Source organism: Microplitis demolitor, chromosome 2, assembly GCF_026212275.2.
Source record: "Microplitis demolitor isolate Queensland-Clemson2020A chromosome 2, iyMicDemo2.1a, whole genome shotgun sequence".
Lineage (NCBI taxonomy): Eukaryota > Metazoa > Arthropoda > Insecta > Hymenoptera > Braconidae > Microplitis > Microplitis demolitor.
In genome coordinates this window covers 2,959,200-2,982,137 of record NC_068546.1, presented here as the reverse complement: position 1 = coordinate 2,982,137, position 22,938 = coordinate 2,959,200, and the positions used below count along the sequence as shown (strand labels likewise).

General features: G+C 31.2%; 1 long non-coding RNA gene across 1 annotated transcript in view; it reads left to right on the top strand.

Annotated features, from left to right (window-relative positions):
• The window catches only part of LOC128669015 (uncharacterized), an 88,537-nt gene that overhangs the window by 4,507 nt on the left and 61,092 nt on the right, over positions 1-22,938 (top strand). The window contains exon 2 of the long non-coding RNA XR_008404570.1: positions 10,633-10,666. This is a non-coding gene — a long non-coding RNA (uncharacterized LOC128669015). The remainder of the gene's footprint in view (positions 1-10,632; positions 10,667-22,938) is intronic.

Here is a 22,938-nt window from a genome sequence, read left to right as displayed (position 1 = left end):
TATATAGAAGACTGTTTTATTTTAAATGGATAACTATCCGATTAGGTATTAATTGAATTCCATTACTTGCCGTGGAAATTTGGGAAAGTCTGATTTTTGAAACGTTTCTAAAATTTTGAATTATTGGAAAATGGGGTTCAGAAGATTGGTACGAATTTACGAGCTGTCGTATAGATTGAAGACCTGATGAACCTTTTTATTGAAAATTAATTGATGAGGCTAATTTAGAACTTTTGGACACAGTAAATATTCCGGGTGGAAAAATTTGATCTGATTTTAGTGTAACTGGACTGCATTTGGACCAATTGGTCTGTATTTGAACTAGTTGATCTGTTTTTGATTTTTTATAAAAATTTTAAGCTGTTTTTGATCTGTTGTTTTAAAAAACGATCGCGTTACGGGCAGACAGAACTAGATTAATTCTGGAACTTGGAAAATTTTAGTTCTGAAAATTTGCAAGGACAAAACTAGACTAAATCATGGACTTGTAATATTTTTATTTATGGAAAATATTTATAAAAAATATTCAAAGTTCTAGAATTGATTATATTTTGTTTACCATTTACTTAGTGTCTTTTGTTTAAAAATGTCGGCAGTTAATGACAGTTTGACAACTTTATTTTTTAGTTGTCTTGACTGAATATTTATAATATTGAATAAAAGTAATAAAATTACTCTTGAAATGTCAAGAAATTTTTCTTATTCACTGGATAAAATCGAAAAATATTTTGGCATTAGAAACCATCAAAATTCTTGTGACATCTTATTACGAACGCGCATTAGCATGTTTCGAATATCATGAAAATTAAAATAAATTTATAAATCTAGATTATTATTATTGTTATTTATATTTGTAAAAAATCATATGTTTGATCTAAAGGCGATTAAAAGTAGACTAAAAATTATAGTAAAAAAAAATCTGTTTTCGTCCTAAAAATAAATGAACACAGACTAATAATTATAACAAAAAAGTCTGTTTTTAATATAAAAGCGATTAAAAACAGTCTAAATATAATACGAACACCAATCTGATATTGGCCTGAATAGGGAATAGTACGGACAAAAACCGATTAAATTCCCATATAAAATAAGTACGATTCAAAGAACTAAATTAAACAAAAAATATTTTCGACCCGGATCTTCTCAGACTTCTAGTAAAATATATAGAATATCATTTTGATAAAAATCATCAAAGAGTACTAGACAAAAAATTCAAATTCGTAATACTCTCAGTAAAAGTTTTTCTCGTATCATAAAAGTTCGTCAGCAATAAAACAAAAAATACTTAAAAGAACTAGCAATACTTTGTGAAAAACAAGTTTAAACTTTTATATAGATTGCGCATACTTTCTTTCTACTCTCAAATATCTTTGTCTTCAGTGACTTGACATTTCGATATTTGCATAAAGACTACTACTCACTGACATTTGAATAATTTTTAGTGCACAAAACATCAAACTCGTAAGTCTACAAGGAAAGGAAGAAAAAAAAATGATTGAATCCTAATCACTTGATATAAATTACAGACCATAATAGTAAATAACTAATTAAGTCATTAGTCATAAGAAAAAACCTTGGAAATATATCACTTATACGGGTTAGCTGTATGAAATGACTGGATCGAACATGCATCATACATAATCACTTAAATAAATGCATAGTTGAAGGCGATCTGTGAATTAGCATTTCTATTACCATTAAATATACCCACGCATGCCAAATACGTCCACATAAATACGTAAATTGCTAATCTGTATAATAAATGTTTGAGTATAAACGCATAGTGCAGGAACCCACTGCAAAACAGATGACATTAGCATCCATTCTACATCATCATTTACATTGGCAGGTATATCAATAATAACTTAATAAAGTAATTGGTTTGAAAGCTGAATACTATAGATAGTTTTATAACTGGAATCATAGCCAATAGACCATACCGAATTAGGAAACTGTTACTACATGCTTTTGCTTATGAGTTTAGCTATAGATGATGCTTGGCGCTGGGGAGATAACGCTCTATTGCCGCTAGGCAAAACACAATCGTGCATAACCTATAAATAGAGTTGTAGTTAAAGAGATAGTGTAGGGTGTAGAGACAAAGTGTAATGAATATAAATTGTAAAGTGTGAGTTGAATAACAACTTTACGGTGGTTTAACGCTTGCGGGTATAGGCCAGCACTTGGAGGATCGTTGCAATTCCAACATCCAACCGATTCTGGGTTAGAATTGGCCCAGGACACCTCGAACCACTGACCGTCGCCGCAACCACTAACACCAGGTGACTCATTCCAGATTCGAAAATGAAAACCCGGCCAACTGTCTGTCATATGTGTGATTATTTTCTCTTTTTACGCTCGTGCATATGTTTCTTTGGCAATGGAAAGCTTCTGCTCAAAATCCTGGCTTGTCAATCCTCTTTTCTACAAGCTGTGTATGTAGTTCTTTTCAGATAAAAAACTTGAAAAGACTTCGAAATCCGGTACTTACTTGCTCGCTCACTTGTGTTTCAAACTGTTTTCAAATACTTCAAGAGCTTTCAACAAATGTCTGAAGCCACCACTACTGTTTTTATCTTTGGAATTGTCTTGGTACTTTTATTAAGTATCCAAGTACCTTGTTTCACATTATTAGGACAGTTACTTATAGAATTTTATTCAGTAGACTAGTCACAGTAATGTCAAAAAGTATTAACTCTTAAGAGACCCACTTACAAAAAGTACGCAAGACACACATGCATGGAGAAAATTTTATTATACTATTTACGATACTAAATTTTAAATTTAAACTCTTTGAAAGGGTAGAAAAATTTTTCAGTGGTAAAATAATTTTTTTCACCATTGAGAATGATAAGAGTAACAATTGATGGTGGTGACGATTACTATCGAAGATGCTAATTGTAACTATTAAAGATTATAATTGTTACAATCAAAGATGGTAACTGTTACCATTCAAGGTTGGAAAAATTCTTAAACTAAAAATAGGATAAATTTATATAAATTTAAATCCTTTATTTATATCCATATTTTAGCCATGTCCATTTTTTCCTTTAAATAATTAAAATAAGTAACAATACAATCGTTAAAGTTCGAATATAATAAAACTTTCCAAATATTGGAGCTGTTATTGATAACTTTAAATGATTGGGTGTGATCATAAAATAGCAGTCATCCAAGTATTAAGTGAAATTCATCACATCCACAGTTAAACAAAGAGAAAATTACATGTAGACAAGCTTCAGACTGTAACGCCGATATTTAAATTCTTTATTAGTTTAGATAGTAATTATTATTCGGGCTGATGGTAACTATTGCCATCAGGTTATTAAGAATTACGATGTTGATAATAGGAATAATTAGTTAAGATAATAAAAGTTATGATTTCTGATTATCATCAATAATAGTAGATTTCGCCATATAGTCAGTAGATACTACAATTCAGATTGTTTATCTAATAATTTAAATGATATTCTCTACTATCGAATTCAGTTTAAAAATTTTACCATTACTAGATGATAACTTTTACTATAAATTTATCTCAGATATACGCGTTCCAAAATTACACACATTTAAAAAAAAGACCGGGTAATTTTTACCGCGTGTATTTTAAAAATTAATTACAAGGTTGGTTGCCCGTTATACTTTTCTTTCTGTTATTTTATAACGTAAATTGTTATTCCGGCCACTTTGACGTTCTCTTAAAAGCTTCCAGGCTTTAAAAGTTATGTACACCAACACTTAAGTCTCAACGCAATAGGGTGCTTTAAAAAACGAGTAACCATATACTTATGTCATGACTCGGGATGTTATGACAGTCATTGACAAGGTGTACTGTTGATGGTCTTAATGCTCGAGTGCCTCACTCAGCCTGTCGAATACTGGGCGTTAACGGTTACTGTCAGGGGATACGCATCAACACTGTCATGACTATTACATGACCACATGAATTACGACTAGTAATCCAACTATCGTGCTTCATCCGTAAAATATATACACACATGTATATTTTATAATGAAAAAGTGTCTTGGATATGACTAGTGTATTCACACGTCTCGTCACTCACTTTATACTTTTTTTTTTTAACTTTATAATACTTCCACCCTTCACTCTTCCCTCGTGCATCATCCGCGTCCTCTAGCCCCTTCCTCTTTCCCCGTCGCCATCGTCTCGTCGAGGATTAACAAAGCGTGTCAAACTCATGATGGGCGGATCAGGAAATCGATCATCGGAAAAGCGTTGTTAGTCTACGTAAAGTTTTGACACAAACTTATGATTAGAAAAACTTTTTAAATATTTTAATAATAATAATGATAATAATGATTTAAATTATTATTAAAAACATTTAATGTCAAAGTTACAGTTTACTTTTATCTTCCATATTACCTTAACTTAAATATTTTCTACCCCCAAGTTTTCATTGAATTTTTTTGTCCTGTTTCAGCTGCTCTAGACTTTAATACTCATAGAGCTAGTGTATTGATTTTTGATCAACCTTCAATAAGTATTTTTAAATTCCAATATATAACGTCATTTTTTTTTTATTAAACTTGGACTTATTCTTATGTTGAGCCTCATGAATTCAGAATGTGAGAAATAAGCTTTTATGAATTTCGATAAACTTCTTATTCCTTGAGCAGTTTTTCTATTGTGAAGGTGATAACAATTGATGTACCTTAAACTTATATCTACAAGCGCACACAGAAACATTTATAGATATATATGTACGTCATTGGTATTTCTTGTTCAATAAGCTCCCGAAGATGCTCGTTTCGAGTTGAAAATAAGCTGAGCGTACCAATTCGACTATTCAGATGAACCCATTCGTGTCACAACTACAGGGAATGACCCGTTTCCCTCGGTTCTCTATTGTCAGCGAGCTAACCCCGATATACATACATATCTACCAGAATATAATACACCCAGAGATATAGGAGCGAACTAATGATCGGATATGTGATCAGCAGTCAAATGTCACCATTAAGGATCCACGTACTCGGCAATTATCTACTCGATTAGCCTCGACAGCACGAGGAATTCTCTCGAGTATCTAAAAAAAGGCATATCCATATCTAGCACAGCTAACATGTTATTTTTTATTGATCTTCGAGGATCAATTGAAGCTTGCGTCATTCCCAATTGGATCAATACCACGCAGATACCTTCCATTTACCATTTTTTTTTAATTCCATCACTCTTCTTTTCGCCTCCCACTACGGACCAACACTCTCTCATTTATTCATCCGTCTGTGTATTTTCAACCGTGGATTGACACATACTTCTCGTGCAGCCTGAATTCCCCTGACGCTTCATTCTTTCACAATGGAATGTGTTCTATTTCCGACTAAAAACAACCTAAAATATATATACACATCCAGCTACTGGCGAGGTTGTTAGGAAATGGTTTATACCAGTATTTATTATCGACGTAATAAACAATGGAATTCTCTTCCAAGACCCAGTACTTAATCTTATGCTCAAACTTAATAAAATACGTATTAAGTAACAAATTACCTTGACACGCCTTAAAGTTTTTTATCTGCACACTAATAACTATAATGAGACGTGAATAATGGCAATAGCGATAATAATAGTAATATTAGTAATAATAATGATCATCTTAAAGTATGCCAATGAAGATGTCAAAGAGTTAAATGATGGACACCTACATCAATGCGTCAAATCATTAGATGCATCATTATTGCCATTGATACCAAGATGACATCATTATGAGTATCTGTGTGTGCGTTGTTAGCCAACGTTTCTTTGGGTAAAAAATAAAGAGAGAGCCTACGAGGCGTGGAGACATGGAAAGTCTTTGATGATTCTACGAGATAAGAAGGTATACTGGTTGTTACATTGTCATATAACGACAAACGACGACAGCGTGATACAGAAAACGACGCAATGGGCTGTCTTCCAAGTTTTCATATTGAAGTGAAGGCTAGAGCTCAGTAGATACCGAGAAAGAGAGCGAGACAGAAAGTTAAGTCAGTGAGTGCTTTGCGAAACCACGCGCAGGATGGCTTATCACTTCTGCTTATTCAAAGCAGCCCGTCTTTGCTTTCTGAGAGGAGGTCTTTAGCTTTGATGTTTTGCATTGAGCAAACATCCTCTTCCTGTTCCCCGCTTCCTTACATCAAGTATCATAGCACTGTACATTATATGTGTACACAAAGATGTATAGATTGATGATGTGTCTTTACAGACGAGACACACCTTTGAATGGATTTCAAAGATAATTACTATATTTTTATAATTCATTATCTAAAATACTGTAATATGTAGTGTAATGAAAGACTAGAGATTTCAAACATCTGACCCAATTAATCTTATTGTAAAGGATTCATTTGCAACTCAATGCTGTATGAAAGTACTTGTTCCAAATTGTGATTGGACTTAACAATGTCCCTTTCAAGCGACGCTGAATGTTGATCACTCAAGGACTACTACAGTTGCTACACAATTCAGTATGAAATTATATTTTTTATGCTGATAGAGTCCTTAAGATTTTCATTTGCGTCTTCTCATCGTCAACTCTGACGACGTTGTTGTCGAGATTGTTCTCGTTCGATCTTGAGCCAAGAAATCTCCTTGTCATTCATTCCTCATGAAAAAAATCACCCTCCGGAAAAAAGAACCAGCTAGAGTGTAGAGTAGCAACCGGATCGAAGCGAGATAGCCAAGTGCCTTGGAGGTCGTAAGAAAATAAGGAGCATGGTAAGTCTTAAGACTCATTCTCAATGGATTGTGTGCTTGTCTGGTTGAGCTTGGGAGAGAAAAAAAGAGGGTGTCATGATGAAGGTTTTACTACTACGATACTACCCCTCGGTTCACACAATTTTCGTGTATATCTGGATTGAAGTATCTAAACGATGTCAGCAGATGAATCTACCTATTACCCCAGTGTCTCTTGATATTTGTTGACTTTAATTTCGTTCCTTTTTAAATTTTCATGTCTTGATGTGGAATCTTGCTGATAAAGCTTAAATCCAAGTTTAGAGTTTTCTCTGAGGCTTTCCGCTTAACACAATTAACAATTGTGTTTTATTTAGCAACCAGCAAATGAATTCGTTCCTGTATAAATGAATATATTGTTGTGTTAATTATAAATACAAGTTGTGCGGGATAAGAATTAATGTACATGTTTGAGAATGGGTCTGGGTTGTAGCTTAACATTTGCATTAAAAGCATTGAATCTTAAGCTTCCAAAATCAGGACAATGTGAAATACGCGGAAGGCAAACAACCCATCCGCTATACAAACGAGCTGTTAATGTAGCAAGTGCTTGCTGCCGCAGATGACCCGTACAAATCCTACAGTTAACTTTCATCCATAGTACATCTACTACTACTACTACTACTACTAGTCATCCTAATGCTACTACTACTACTACTACTACTAGTACGGATAAAATAAGACTTGGATTGTTTAGTTGTATAAAGTAAGAGGAAGATTGAGCAGAGCGAAACCCGAGGTCGTAACCAATGGCAACCGGTAAAAGCATTTAGGTTCGCCAAGTCGTACCGTAACGTGGTTAGGGAGGTCATCAGCGCCAAGACTACGTAGTCAAGATAACGTTGCCGAGGCTCTCGAAGGATACCCGAGACACTGAGTGAAGCTGTGAATTGGTTCGCCGGGTTTTCGATGGCTGCCTAAAGATGGTGATGGCATAGTCCTCGAAGAAGAACAAGTGACAAAAAAAACTCGCTACTAGAGCTACTGGCTCTGAAAGGAGGGGCATATAAGACGACGACGGTGATAGCGAAAAAGATGAAGGAAAATCCTAGAAGCCATCGCGATAAACGACCGGATAGAAACCCTGACCTGAGGAAAAATCTTAAATCTTAAACCTCCCCTCGAGGCACCGAGCTCCTCGTAATTCAACCTCCCTTGAATCATACTTTCAATTAACCTTCCGGCGGGTTTTCCCCGTAGTATCAGCCCCGTTAAAACTGATTACTTTGGTATGATGATGAAAATCGTTAAATCAAAACTTATTTAACTTTCAGCTTTTTCTTTTATTATTATTATAATTATTTTTCACAATAATTTGATTTGTCTGCAAGTTGGATTATAAATATAGTTAATTCATTAAATTAACCTTCTTGCGACACTGCTGAATATTGGGTGTATCCAAGAAGCAGAAGTGGATGAAGAAGCATAAAACTCTTGGCTTATTTCTTTTAATTAAATCCATTTTTTATATTTTATTTTTCATTCTTTATTGTTTAGTTTTTTTTTATGAGGAAGTTGCCGTCGAGTATTTTGTCACGGCGTAGTCTGTTTCATTGTCTTGGCTCGTATACCATGATGCAGATAAAAATCTGCCCGACTAACGTCTTCCTCTTTGTATAGGTGTGTGTAGATTTATGTGTGTTGCGCTGGTTGTATCTAGCTGCTAGTAGTTCAGAGTATAAAAAGCAAAGAAATACATGTTCACATTGTTTAATGTCCTGTTGTATGTGGAGGTTTTAATCCTGGCACAGAACACTGCTGCTTGTTATCGGTCTTGGTTGAAAAGCACACTACAATACAGGGCACAGGACACTTGTTCGTTAAACTCTCTAGTGTGTTCTTGTGCGAGTATGGATAGAAATAAAGAAATATCAAGTACTGTAAAGGCGACTGGTTGCCTCCGACTGACAGTAGTTTTAAGTCCCTTGGTCCTCTTTAAGAAGACCTCGACTCATGATTTGCAACGACGAGAACCGAGGGAAGCGTGACCCTACGGCGAAATCTGTATGTCGTCCAAACTCTCTTTTGTCTCTTCTTCTTATGACCATAGCTGCTGGAGCTATCTCTTAATCTCCACCGGGAATATCCCATTAGGCTAAATAGCCTCACCTTTATAATGATTGTTACAACTTGCTGAAGTCACTTATAATAACTTAAAAGTCAAATTAGTGTCACTAGGACGTTCATTTATACAGATATAGTTTTATGTAACCTCATTATAGGGTGAAAGTTGATGATCCTGTGAGCATGACATCCTCTTCCACATCTACGAGAATAGTTACAGGAAAAGTAACCAAGAATATGCTGTCATCTATATTCTGACATATTCTGATAGACATTTTACTCGGATCAAAGTTCCGTTGAATAAAATATTCCAATACGAAATCATGAATATATTATCTCCTAAATTCTATATGATTTAAACCGAAAATTTCCATAGTGCTACACAAGACGTAACATCTTGAGGTAAAAAAAAAAGTAAAAAGAAGGCAACTGCCTATTTTTAATAATCCACTGAAATCAATGTCATCGTGAATTCATCTGTAAGCTCATGATCACGATGGTAAAAGAATAGAAAAGATCTTCCGGGCGGATTCAAATCGAGACACCATTCATAATTCAAGCGGCACGTTCCTTTGTTTTATCACCACCACCGGGTGTCTGGGATCGATCCGCGTGAAACGTCAAGAGGCCACATTTACTATCTCACTTCTCCTCCATTCTCTTTTCTCTCGAGCATTATCTTGCTTTATACATTCTCTTCCTCACTATTTCCATCTTTTTCTCACCCATTCAACCAATTCATCCATTGGTACTCCTTATTCTTATTTTAACAAAAACCTTCAAAGTCTAACGACGCTATTCGTTTTCACGTATCAACTTGGATCACCTGAGACAAGTTAAAGCTAACCAGAAAATACTAGCCACCGTAATACTATCAACTGTAGCAATAGCAATTTCAGCCCTGTGTTAACATGAACACTGGCTAAAGTTAAACAAATAACCAAATGCATAAATGAATGCCAACGAAAAGTTAAAAATATCGCTGTCAGAGTTTACGACAGTAAATCTCTTATTATATATTATAATATACAAAGACCAGTGAAAAAGGATAACTATGAGACTATTAGCAATCATGTCTTGTGAAGACTTTTCACATCGTCTTTCATCGTAAGCCTTTAGAAACTTTTTGATATGTTAAAACTTGGTTCTTCTTCTTCTTCTTCTTCTTTTGCTGCTGCCTCTTATTCTAACTACTTGCCTATGTATAGACAAGTGGTTATACTCGCCTCTACCTCTACCTCCACCTACACCTTCTACACTCATATCTACTGTGCGACCTACTCCCTTCCTCCTCTCCCCTACCTCTTTTCGCCGGTGCTCTATCACCCGAACAACCAAAAATAAAACCAGGAACTTCGCTCGACGAACTTCCATAATGCCCAGCGCGAAGCGGAACGTGTTGGGACACGTTCGTCATCATTCGTCTACTGGGGAGACAAGGAGGCCAAGAGGAAAGGGACCTGGGGAGGTGTGTACCACTGACTATGACGATGACATGAAGAGTATAGGACAACCGCGCCTCGTTGCGGGTCGTTGCACGCTTGGAAGATTGCCACCAGGAATTTTTTAATGGCACACTGTGCTTAATCACCAGCTGGAACAAAAAGCTATAACGTTTTTTTACTCTACCCCCTTCAATTTAGAGGTAGAGATCAACTCTACGATTAAAATTTGAATTAAATTTCCGACCTCCTTTTTTCATGCCTATGCTTTTTTATACGTTATAAAATCTATGAATGATAAATATATTATTTGTTTTTCATTATTCATTTTTTTTTTTTGGTTTTCCATAGAAATTCTTTGTTCTAATGGGTTTTTTTTGTTTATTTCAGAATCTTGCTGTTCGAGACGTTGACTACATTTTTGGTAAGTTTTGAATTATTTTACTTAAAAAACAGTTTAGTGATAAATGCCACACATAAATTTTTGATAACGAAGCAAACAAAGATTTTAAATTTGAAACAGAAATTTTTAGTAAATTAGAGTTTTATTCTTAGTTATATATGGGTTATTCCATGCCAAATCGGGTGGTTTCAAAAATTGTTTTTTTCCGATTTTCTTGATTTTTTGGTATTTTTAGTACTTCTCAAAACAGGCTTCCTGGTGAATTTTGAGATTTTTTTTTATCAATGGTTCAAAAAATATCGAATTTTCAAAAAAACCGCTCTTTTCATGGTTTTCGATCATAAATTTCGTAAAAATAGTAAAAATTCAATGGTTTTTTTTTCGAAATTTTTGTTTTTAGATGACCTTTACAGTAAAAAATACAAAACAAATATTCAAAGTGTTTTTAATCAAGATTTTCAAATTGAAGAAATGAAAATTTCGAAAAAAAAAAACCATTGAGTTTCGACTACAGTCGAGTCGCGTTATAAGTCCTCTTAGTGTATCTCTCATATTAACGGTTTCTTTGAAAATTCGATATTTTATGAACCATTGAACAAAAAAATCTCAAAATTTACCAGGAAGCCTCCTTTGAGAAGTACCAAAATATTAAGATAATCGGAAAAAACAATTTTTGAACCAGTCCGATTTGGCATGGAATGCCCCATAGAACAATTATTTCTTCCATTGTTTGAATTTGTAAGTTTTGCCGCGAAATTTCAAAATTATCGAATTTTAGGGCCTTTACAGTAAAAACAAATCTATTTTGTTTATTCAAGTAGTAATAGTGAACCTAACAGCAAAGGCGTTTCTAGAGTTCCAAATACATGAGTTACATAATATATTTTACAAAAAATTTCAATTAAAAAAAATATGTGTAGGAACGGGCATGGTATCTATATATGTGGGAGAAGTACATAACTTAACTGAACTATAATATAAAATATCACTCATCATTAGACATAATTATTCGCAAGAATAAAGCAAATGAAAACATGACATGAACTTGCAAATTGTAATTTTTGTCAGTCAAAAAGTCATTATTTATGAACTCAGTCAAATGTAGAAGAAAAAACGTGGGAATTTACTTGTAGAGAAAAAAAAAACTGTTAATTAAGTTTTTAAAAGCCAACGGAAAATCAATAGTCATTCTTTCGTTCCATTGGCAGGTGAGTTTATTAAGAGCTCAATAATGTTTTATCTATAGTAGTGATGAAAATAAACTGAGCAGTAGTTGTTTTCAGAATTATCAAATTTTCATTAACTTGATATTTTTATTGCGTTACAATATTCACTTTATTTTGATATTATTCAACATATTTCGAGGTGCGATTAAGAAATTTTAAATCTGAGGGGTGGGATTATCATCCGAATATTTACACAAATATATATTAGAGGTGTGGGAATTGAATCGAATACTGAATTTGAAATGTGAAATTTGAATCGAATAATTCCTTAAAATTAATTTATTCGTAACTTTCCGAATTTGATTCGAATCGTGAAAATTTTGATCAACTTTCAAAGATCCGTGAGCTCTTTTTACTTTCGACAGAAAATTTGAATTATTGAAAAAATTCTTACAATATTACATCGTTCAAAAAAAAATTTTCGAATTTTCGAATAAATCGTAATTTCGAACTATTTGCACACCCCTCATACATACATATACATACATATGTATATATATGTGTATAGCATACGACAAACGGGCCAGATGTAATCGTCTACGATAATTGTGTCGTCGCTGTAGAAATTCCGGTCGTGGCAGCGTCAGCTGTACCGGATGGTTGAGTACTCGACAATCGTTTCTGTCTCCATCTCTATTTCTACATCTACCTCTACCTCTACTCTACAAATTCTAGCTATACACGACAAACTACCACTATCAATAGTAACAACTATACCAGTTACACAACCCAACGTTAAACTACACACCTACTGTAGTGGATACTATTTTACAGCTCGCTTCAATATACTTACTGGTAACTGCTCACTACATATAAACCTATACCTAAACCTAAAGCTACCTTTACACTTTGTACTGAATTTCGACAAGTTACCAGTGAAACTGCTCCTCAGTTGGCCACCACTCGTCAACCCTGGGGTTCTTAACCCTTAATGGATACTGATGAGACAATATTTTCAAGTGGGTTTCAAACTCTCGATCCATGCCAAGAAAGACATTTCTGTTGACAACTACCGTCCACACAATCTCACTCTATTTCAACGATTCTATTATCTACCTCTTCACCTCTACACTCTAATTGTTTATGTTACTCCCGCTAAGTATATTGACTTATACTATGTACACATGTTTACTTATATATGTACATATTCTCATGTATATACTTTAGCTTTACCTCTAGAGTAGAGCCTAGACTACACAAGTATTTATTCTACTCCATATATATTAAAGATGATTTCAATAGTATTTTTTATTAATATTAATAGATTTAAATTATAGTGATAGAGTAAATCTCTGGGGAAATAGACATTCAAGAGAAAAATAAATATATACTTTTGATCGAGTTTAAATAATGACAGAGAAATGACAGGAAATTGATAGGCGTGTACTAATGATTTGTCTTCATATTCAAATAAATGGTCTGCCGCTCAAACAATTTAGATAATGATACAAGATAAATAGTATTACGATGGAATATATATATTCGTCATTATTTTTATCTGATCATTGGAATATTTAGTCTATAAATTACTTTCTTTAGTCATTCGTCTATCGAATATTTGATCGAAATTTTTCAGAATTTATATTTCCGAAAGCAATAAAATAAACGGGTAAATAAAAAAAAAAAAATTTTGAGTATTTTCGGAACTCAATATTTTTTGTAAAAAAATTTCAAATCAATTTTTATGATTTTGTCTGAATACTTGTGTTTGAAGCTGGAATTCATTTTTTCCATAAATTCTTTGTCGATTTGTTCGCAATTCATTGCATGAATCAGCAAAAACTTAGTATTTTCCTGAAAAACATGATTCAGTATCAAAAAACAGTTGAATGCTTCTTAAAAGTTCATTTCAGAACTTAAAAATATTTTATTTCAATCAAACCTATAAATTTTTTCAGAAACGATCAAAATGAAAATCAAAAACTTTTTAAAAGTTTTCTTTTTTTTTCGAAAATTGCATTGAAAACTCTAGTTAGAAATTTTTCGGTTTCTCATGGGGTGATTGGTTTCTAATGGAAACTTTCGGAACGAAGGTAAAGTATAGTAAAAATACGGTTTAGAAATTTCTTTTTTGACTCAAATTTCGCCCCTATAAAATTCTAGACTTTTTATTTTTTATCAAAATTACAAAAATTCAAAAAAAGTTATAATCTGTCTCAAACTAGAAGTTCCAAATATTGAACTTTTTGGAATCTTTTTGAAATTGATTTTTTTTTACATGGGTAAAATAAATTACATTGAGATTTTAATTTTTTATGACATTTCTGACTTCAAAATTTGAAGTTATGTAAAAATAAAGTAGGGCGGGGGGAGGCAAAAAGGGATACCTATGGAAATACTAAGTTTTCGATGACTAAAATACGCCAAATCTATTTGTTTTTATGGTATTCAAGGTAAATAGACAAAATTTTTAGCTGCTATTAGAAAATAAAATTTCTCTTTCTGGATGGCAAAATGGGGTACCCTTTAAAAAAGTTAAAAAAAAAAAAATTCTAAAAGTTGATCGAATTTCATTAAACTAAATTTTTTTTTATGTAAAATACATAAAGAAAAATTACATTTCACATTATTAATGGATACGAAGGCAGAAAAAAATTTTTTTGCGGGGCAGAGACGCCCCCTTCAAAAAATGATATTTTTTTTTTTTTTAATTGAATTTTTATCAATTAAAAAATAAAATATTATTTTCGAATATTTTTAGTTGCCGAATTTGCCCCAACTATAGAAAATCAGCCGAAAAATCAATTAACATATGAATTTTTTTTTAATTTGACGATAAAAATATGACTCATTTTTCAGAACTTACGTCTGGTCCATTTTGCCTCAGGTGTCATGCGTAGGGCTCAAAATGCGCAAATATATCGAATATACAGTAATTAGAAAAAAAAAATTTTTTTTTACCAAATTTCGGGGGTACCCCGTTTTGCCTACCCTACCCCCTCTCCACCTATATAAATAAGTTCATTTATTTGTATTTCTGATTGATTTCAACTTGTGGATAATTTCAAGTAATGTGTTTTCAATTTTTACGTGTAACTATTGGACTTGTTTTTACGGTAGAAATTGCATACAATTTTTCATACCATGTTTTAATTAGTTGTGTACATTTCAAAAATGTCATTGGTTCAATAGTTTATATATTTGTATGTGTATGTTATAAATAACATGCTTTGTTATGATGGCGCCCACAATTGTATCGAAACTTAATAAATCTTCAAACACTCATTTTTTGAAAGTTCAAGTTCAAAAATAGGCAAAAGTGGACAGTTAAGAATTGACCGCCATTTAAAATTTTAAAATACCTATAAAAGCTTCTTTTATGACCTTTTCAAGAGTTTTTATCGAAAGAACTAGTCCATTTCTGTAAAAGTGACGTCAAAGAAATTTAATTTTATCCCAACTGCCGAATAGTATTTTTTATTCATAACTTTGTAAAATCATTTTTTCAAATTTATATAACTAAACATCCAGAAATAAAATTTCAAAGGTCTAAAAATTGAACCCAATTTACAGACTAGAATTTTAATATTGTAAATTATAAAATAATTTATCAAGTAAATAAATTTGAGTACTTTAAAAAAATTGTTTCAATTATAATATATAATATATAAATAAAAATTCATGAGAAAATATAGAAGCAGATGCAGAGAATAAAAATTCATATTAAATTTTTTTTTCTCAGTCTCTTGAGGATAATTTTTTATTTTTCCTGTCGTTTTATTTTGTCACAAGTGAAGCAAGTAAAACTAAAGCTTGTCTGCTGGAAAAAAAACGTCACTTTTATTCATAGAGTACACGCAACATCATGAGGTTAAAAATCAATTTAAAAAATAAAACTATAAGCTCGTAAATGAATTTATAAAGTTACACATTGATTGTAAAATATTCAAAAGTCTAGGGAATTTTAAATCTGTATCTATATATCTATATAGTAAAAAAAGACAAATTCGTACGAGATTGTAGAACAAGTAGACTCTCTCAATATTCCTAACATGTTCTCTGGAACATTATATTCTATAGAGGTTTTGCTTTCCTCCAATCTCTTTATTTGATTCTACTGGTGGCACTACTGTTTTCTAGTTTTTGAAAATCGATATTCTGTGATTGCATCTACTCGATTCTCACTGAGCAACATAGACTATACCTAGTGTAGACATATATGAAAGGCTGTTCAGCTTTTCAGACTTTGTTCCTATTAAATTTCTTCTCTCCCTTTTATATTTTTCTCGGAAAATAAACAACGACAACAACTAACGATCGACCGTGACTCACACTTGACATCCATCGACGACATCCAATTTCCTATAACAAACTCGATAAAAATTCTGTAAAATAATAACCATTATTATTTTCATATCAATCCTTTATCTTGAGAAAAAAGATAAATTGAGTACGAGAGAAGTTTCCAAGCTTTAATTTGTTGTTTTAATTAAATAGTTTGTTATGATTTTTAAAAAAGAATGAACAGATTGATCAGCTTGGACAGGGAGATTTAAAATTATTGATAACAGATCAAATTTTTCGTTTCGTGTCTATTTTTCTATTCAGAATCAGAAAAAGTTTACTTTGAGGTAAAATGAAACAGTAATGCAATTTTTTTTCTATTAGTAACCCATTTAACCTCAGGGTTAAAAGAAAGGCTGGAGTTAATTTTTTTTTGTTACTTAAAATTTAAGATCGCTCACATTGCCCGAGCTGAATGAAGCTGAAGCTAGCAGCCACGTAATTTTTTGGGTGGCCGCTACTTATTACAGCCGCTAGCTTCAGCTACATCCTCAGCTGATTAATTTGCCCTGTACTTTTGAATCAAAAAATTATTTTTTTATTTTAAAAACTGTGTCTCATTCAGATCTGAGTACCTACCAAAAGCGCTGTTATTTTGCCCCAACTTCCCAATTTTTGCGACTATTTTTTTTACACACAAATATTTCTACATTCTTATAATTACACCAAAATAGGTAAAATTGTATACTAGCATTTAGAGAATTTATTAAGGAACAATTTGAACCTAATATTAAGTCGATTCGTTATTTTATTAGTTTTAAATAAATTATTTCAACTCAAGAAACCAGTGCTGACAATTGTTACGGATGAAGCTTCGTAGACACGATAACTCTCGATAGAAATAATTAATCGGCCCAACTTTTTTTTTATTATCTTTGTATTTTGTATCACAAGAACCCTATGGAAAATCACTATCTAAATCCTTTTAGTTTAATTGTAATTAATTAAAAACGTAAAACTGATTATTAATGAAAAATTTAGCTGCCATTTTTATTTTTACTGTTGTTATTATTTTTTTTATTTTTTCTCTTTATCAACTACTGGCAGCAGCACTAGCGTAACAGTATAGGTTTGAAAAAAAAGAGCGACATCTAAGACAAAAAGGCGGGATATTTTAAAAAAATATTCAACTGAAAATAATAAATAAAAAAATCAAATTGATAATTTATAAGTTGAATAAAAATTCTTAATAAAAAAAATTAATTAATATTACAAAACAAAAGTAATGATTAAAAATTAAATTAGCGATTGAAGTGTGCACTTTTGGATTTTCTAAATTTTTTTTCACTTTCTATTGCATTTATTTTAATAAATACGCGTTTGGGCGCCATTAATATTCGTAGCAACGAAAACTCATGTAAAACTCACAATTTTTACAAGTTTAATTTTTTATGTAATTCAAAAGTAAGTCTATTACACGGTGATGAACAACAAAATAATTAAATATCCTTGTACCGCTGTAATGAACACTTTGATATTATAACCCAATTCATTATAAAAATAAAACAAAATTTCTCTGTTTTACTTTAAACTAAAATTCCTTCTAACCCATTAACTCTACGTGAAAAACTATATCAAGCTTTTTTGTAGGAAATTCAATTTTCTACAAAAAAGGTTTTCACAAATTTTTCTATTTACCCAACAATTTACGAGTTATTTCAATTTGAAATTAAATAAAAAAAAATTCAAAATAATTACCTCCAATTTTTCTTATATTTAAAACTAAAATAACTCACAAAATACTCGACTTACACAAAAAATTATTGAACACTTTTTTATAGAGAATTAAATTCTCTACAAAAAAGGTTTCTATAAATTTTTTCATAGCCTCAATAGATCACGAGTTATTGCAATTAAAACTAAATTAAACGGTACATTTTATCAGTGGCCTTTTTTCCGTTCTTTTATTTTTTATTATTTATGATTATTATTATTATTAATGATAATTAATTATAATAATGTGATCATAGGGTGGTATAAAAGTGTTAAAAGAGGTTGACAAGTGATTAATGAGCTCTGTGGACAGACCTAACGAGTAGTATGGCGAATAAAAATATTACTTGGATACTCTGGTGGTTGTCTCGCTCGCTGGTGATGATGGCGGTGGTTGTAGAAAACTGTAACCAGAACAGACTGTCGTTATATTTCTTTCTGTATAAATGAAAACCATGATTCAAAGCTATATATTATACATGACACAACCACGTAGTTGTGTTAATATCATGTGGAAGCTTGTGTGCGTATGGGTATATAAAAAAGCGTAGGATGGAAGTATTGAGTGTGTATGAGCAGAACCACCAAGACCGCAGTAGAGATAACACCGTTGCCCAACCGCCTAACTCTCTTCAAGACTACTTCTCATCAAGCCCTCATTATTTTCAAATTATTCCGCTCGGTATTCTTCTTCTTCTACATCGTGTAGGCAGACAGCACTCCACAGCCTAACGTTCTGAAATCTTCATGTTGATTTTACAAAATCGACCATTTTTATCATACCCAATTCAATTTTACGTCGAGTAAACCTTCTGAAAAAAAAAAAAACTTAGCTTCTTTTTTTTTTTAATTAACTTCATTTTTATTCTATTTCCATTCGAATATAAAACTTTTAATGAGGGAAATTTTTTATTCTGTTTTTTAAAATTTACTCCGCAAAAAACTAATTACGTTATTTTGATAAATTTAATTATTTTTATTTTACTTACAAATTTTACTTTTCATAAAATTGAATTATTAATTTCACTTTTAAAATTTAATATAAAAAAAAAAAACTAATAATATTTTGATTTATTGTCTTTTAAATCACAGCCAGAAATGAAATCAAATTTTTAAGTGTGTCCAGAATTTTTTTTTAAATCCAATTTGAGTCACATGAAGTCCAAATTTTGAACCAAAATTTCATATGACTAATTTTCAGTTTTAAACTCCAGCTATTTCAATAAGTATTCAATTTAAGAAAAAAATACTAGATACTTTTTTTCTAGGAAATTAAAAGCTCTACAAAAAAGGTATCTTACAATTTTTCAAATTACTCATTACTTACAGAGATATTTTTAAAAAATCAATCACACTTTTTTTGATACCTTTCAAATTTCCAATGAAAAATTTTCAGGAATTTTATTTTATTTTTTTATCGATCTTTTGTCAAAACACATTTATTTTCCAATAATTTGTCACAAGATTTAAAAAAAAAAATTTGCAAACGGGCAAAATGGACCATTCTTAAAAAAAAAATAAAAAATCTTTTTTTCTTTTATTAAAAAAAAAATGATTATAGTAGAATTTTTCGTATTTAATCTGAACAAATTTTTTTTATAAAATTTTAGGGGCATCCCATTTTGCCCCCTCTCCTCACTCCAAAAAATTTAAACATAATGAAAACCCATACGAAAAAAATATATATCGGAATATATCAGGGTCAAACTGCATATATACTACATATACCAAAATATATGTCTCATATATGCAGTTTGACCTATATATATATATATATATTTTCATACGAAGAATCGTAAAGATTTTTCATAGTCATTAATACTTTGAGTCTACTAAAAAATGTCTTGAAAAAAATTGCAAAAAACTTCTTTCAAGATAAAATTTTGAAAAAAATTTTGATACACTCAAAATTGTACAAAAATGATGATAAGATTCGTAAATGACAATTTGACAAAATCGTGTAAACAAAAATTTTTACTAAATATTATTATCGATCCATTTTGCCCACCCAGTCCCGTTTTACCCGTTCTTCTATATATGTACATATATAGTTAATCCCGCATTTAAACGATCGATCAATGATGAGCGCAATCATTTTCCCAGACATTTGCTTGCACATACGCATGACAAAATCACATACATCCGTCTATACATTTATATATATACATATATATTGAAGTAAAACACATGTGCCTGTTCTCTATTACTATCACAACTCAATTCCATAGCTCTGGTTGTTGTCTTGGCATTGCCATTACGTAACTCACTGCAACGCATGAATCATGATTAATGATTAAATCTTTAGTGGTTTTGCGTACACAAACATACGGTTGTAAACCCGGAAGACCGCTAACAAGGATAAGAAGAAGACGAAGACGAAGAAGAAGAAGACGAGATAAAGAAAAGTTAACATGAAATATATAGTAAGCAAGAAGCTTCGAGATTAAAGATTCGAGATTCAAGTGATAACTTAAGTCAATTACTTTAAAATGTCTAATTACGTCTCTTCATGAGTTACTTCAACTTGAGCTTGTACTTAAAATCATTTTTATTACATGGATTCTGTTACTATTAAAGCACTTGAGATTATTTCTGATTAAAATCGCAATTACGTTTTTAATAAGGATTAAATTACCTTAAAGATAAAGTATACTATTATTTTTATAATTATTGTTGTTTGTTAGTTTGATATGAGAGATGTTGAAAGTTGTATGAGACGAGATAAAACTAGATATATGCTGCAAGGTAATTTGCTGGATAGTATTGTGCAGTACGTGGGTGAGAGCACTCGGATCTCTGCGGGTTAGATGTAATTTTATCTGACTGCTCAAGGATAAAAGTCGATATTATAAATTATTAAAATTATTTTTGTGCTGCTTTCAGTCGAGAACATGCGCAGGAATATCATTTTTTAAAATAGACCTTGTGGTATTTTATTAAAAAGCTTGCTGAAGATAAACTTTTTTCGGGTGTATTTATAATTATTTTTAATTGTGATTTAAAATCGGGTTATTGTTGATAAAATAAATTGGTTTTTTTTTTTTTCGGACCTTGGTCCTCAATATTAAATTTATAGAAATTTTTTCAATCATTTTTCCAACGTAAAAAATTAGGATCCTGAAATTGACAGACAATTGAAAATTTATGGATATTTTTTTTTCAACAAATCAATAGAAATTAAAAAAAAAAAAAAAAAAAATGCACATGTGGGAAATTAAAAAAACTACAGGTGCAATTTTTTTAAATTTGATTTTTTTTGTAATTTATTGTTTTAAAAGAGAATCAGAAGATTATTAGACGTCGGCTAACTTCGGTGTCATAAAAAATCGGAAGATTACAGATTTTATTCCAATTCGTATTCATTCCAAGGGAATTAAATAAATAAACAGTCATCCGTTGTGCATTCATTCTGTATTAGCAGTATGTATGTAATCTGCGCTCACTCGGAAAATTTTGTACAGTAGATAAAACATCAATATTATAATTTAGATCCTTGAAGCTCTGCGGATCTACGCTCTGTAGGACGTAAAGGGAATTCAGAATCTAAGGAACATAGAAAGGATGTTCTGTTTGGGAACGAGTAAGCTTTGCTTTTTATAATTTCGGCAGGTATTAGACCTTATTCAAACTCATTAAAGATGCTTACGGTGCTTGGTAGAGCTTGACGAGGCTTTACTTAAAATTTTAAGCGGACTTATTAGCGCCTAGTTAGACTCTATTTTATAATCTTTCTAGGCTCTATTAAATTCTTTATTTTTTGTAACTGTAAATTTTTTAAATGATTGGAATAGTGAAGAGGGAAATTCAAAAGAATAAATCAATTTTATTGATCTTGATAATTGGATACTGTGAAGACGAGTTTAATACTAAATTATTATAAAATTTCTTAGTTATTAATATAATTTTTAAAATACTTTTGAAATCAATTTTTCCTTTTGATATAATGGACGAGTATTTAAATTATATAAAAAATTATCATAATGATATAATTTCTGTATACACTCTGAATTTTTTAAAGTCTCACACAGCCTAAATTTTTCTCAGTCCCGTAAAAAATATTTGGTTTTATATAAAAATAAATTATAAAAGTACATGGCCGAATACTAAGAGATCATATTAGGATCCTGAGGATCTCTGAAGATCGTAGAAGAAAAAATTAAAATTTACAATAATTTTTTATAATTTTTTAATTAAATATCAGTAGGTTCTAAAAGTAGTTAGAAAGGTTCTGGCAAAGTTGTTAGAGTGCATAGAAGAATCTAAATACACCACGTTAAGATTTTTAGATTCTGACCAGACTCAACTTCGAAAAATTGCTACAACTTGTAAAATCCTAGATAGCACTTGAAGTCTTAGAAGTACTAAATAAGATTTTAGTCAGCACCCGATAAAATTTTAGTCTATCAAATTTTGATGGCAATTTTCTATGAAAATTATTAATACGAAATTCCATGCAATTTCAATAATTTAAATGTATTCGTAACTTTAAATTTTTTCATATTTTACTTGAAAATTGAATTACTCTTCGAAAAAATTCACCTAATAAACTATTTAATACTTCTCAAAGGTAATCAAGTTTTATACAGAAAAGCTCTCAACAAATTTCTACATCCGCTCAATAATTAGCGTCATATTATTCTGAAACAAACCTACAATTTTTTAAAAATAACTGCCATAAACTTTTCACATGCAACTTTAAATTTCAATTCCAAACCACTGAAGTTTCATAAAAAGCCATTAAAGACTACTTCAGTTCACATAAAAAATTCTAACGACTCTTCTATTAATAAATAAAAAGTTTTAACTTCTTATCAGCTTGGAAACTTCATCGCAATTTCTTAACTCCTTTACAGAACTTCAGTTTATTTACAGGCGTTTACAAATTATTAATCCCGTCCACATTAATTAAGGCATTTTTTAAAATAAATAACAATTTTTTTTACTCAAAGTAATCAAAACTCTACACGAAGAGAATTTTTTTATAAAATTTACCTTACAATTCTGACTAAACCTGGGCTACAAACGAAATAAACACGGGAAAAATAAATAACTGCTTCCTTTCATTTCAGT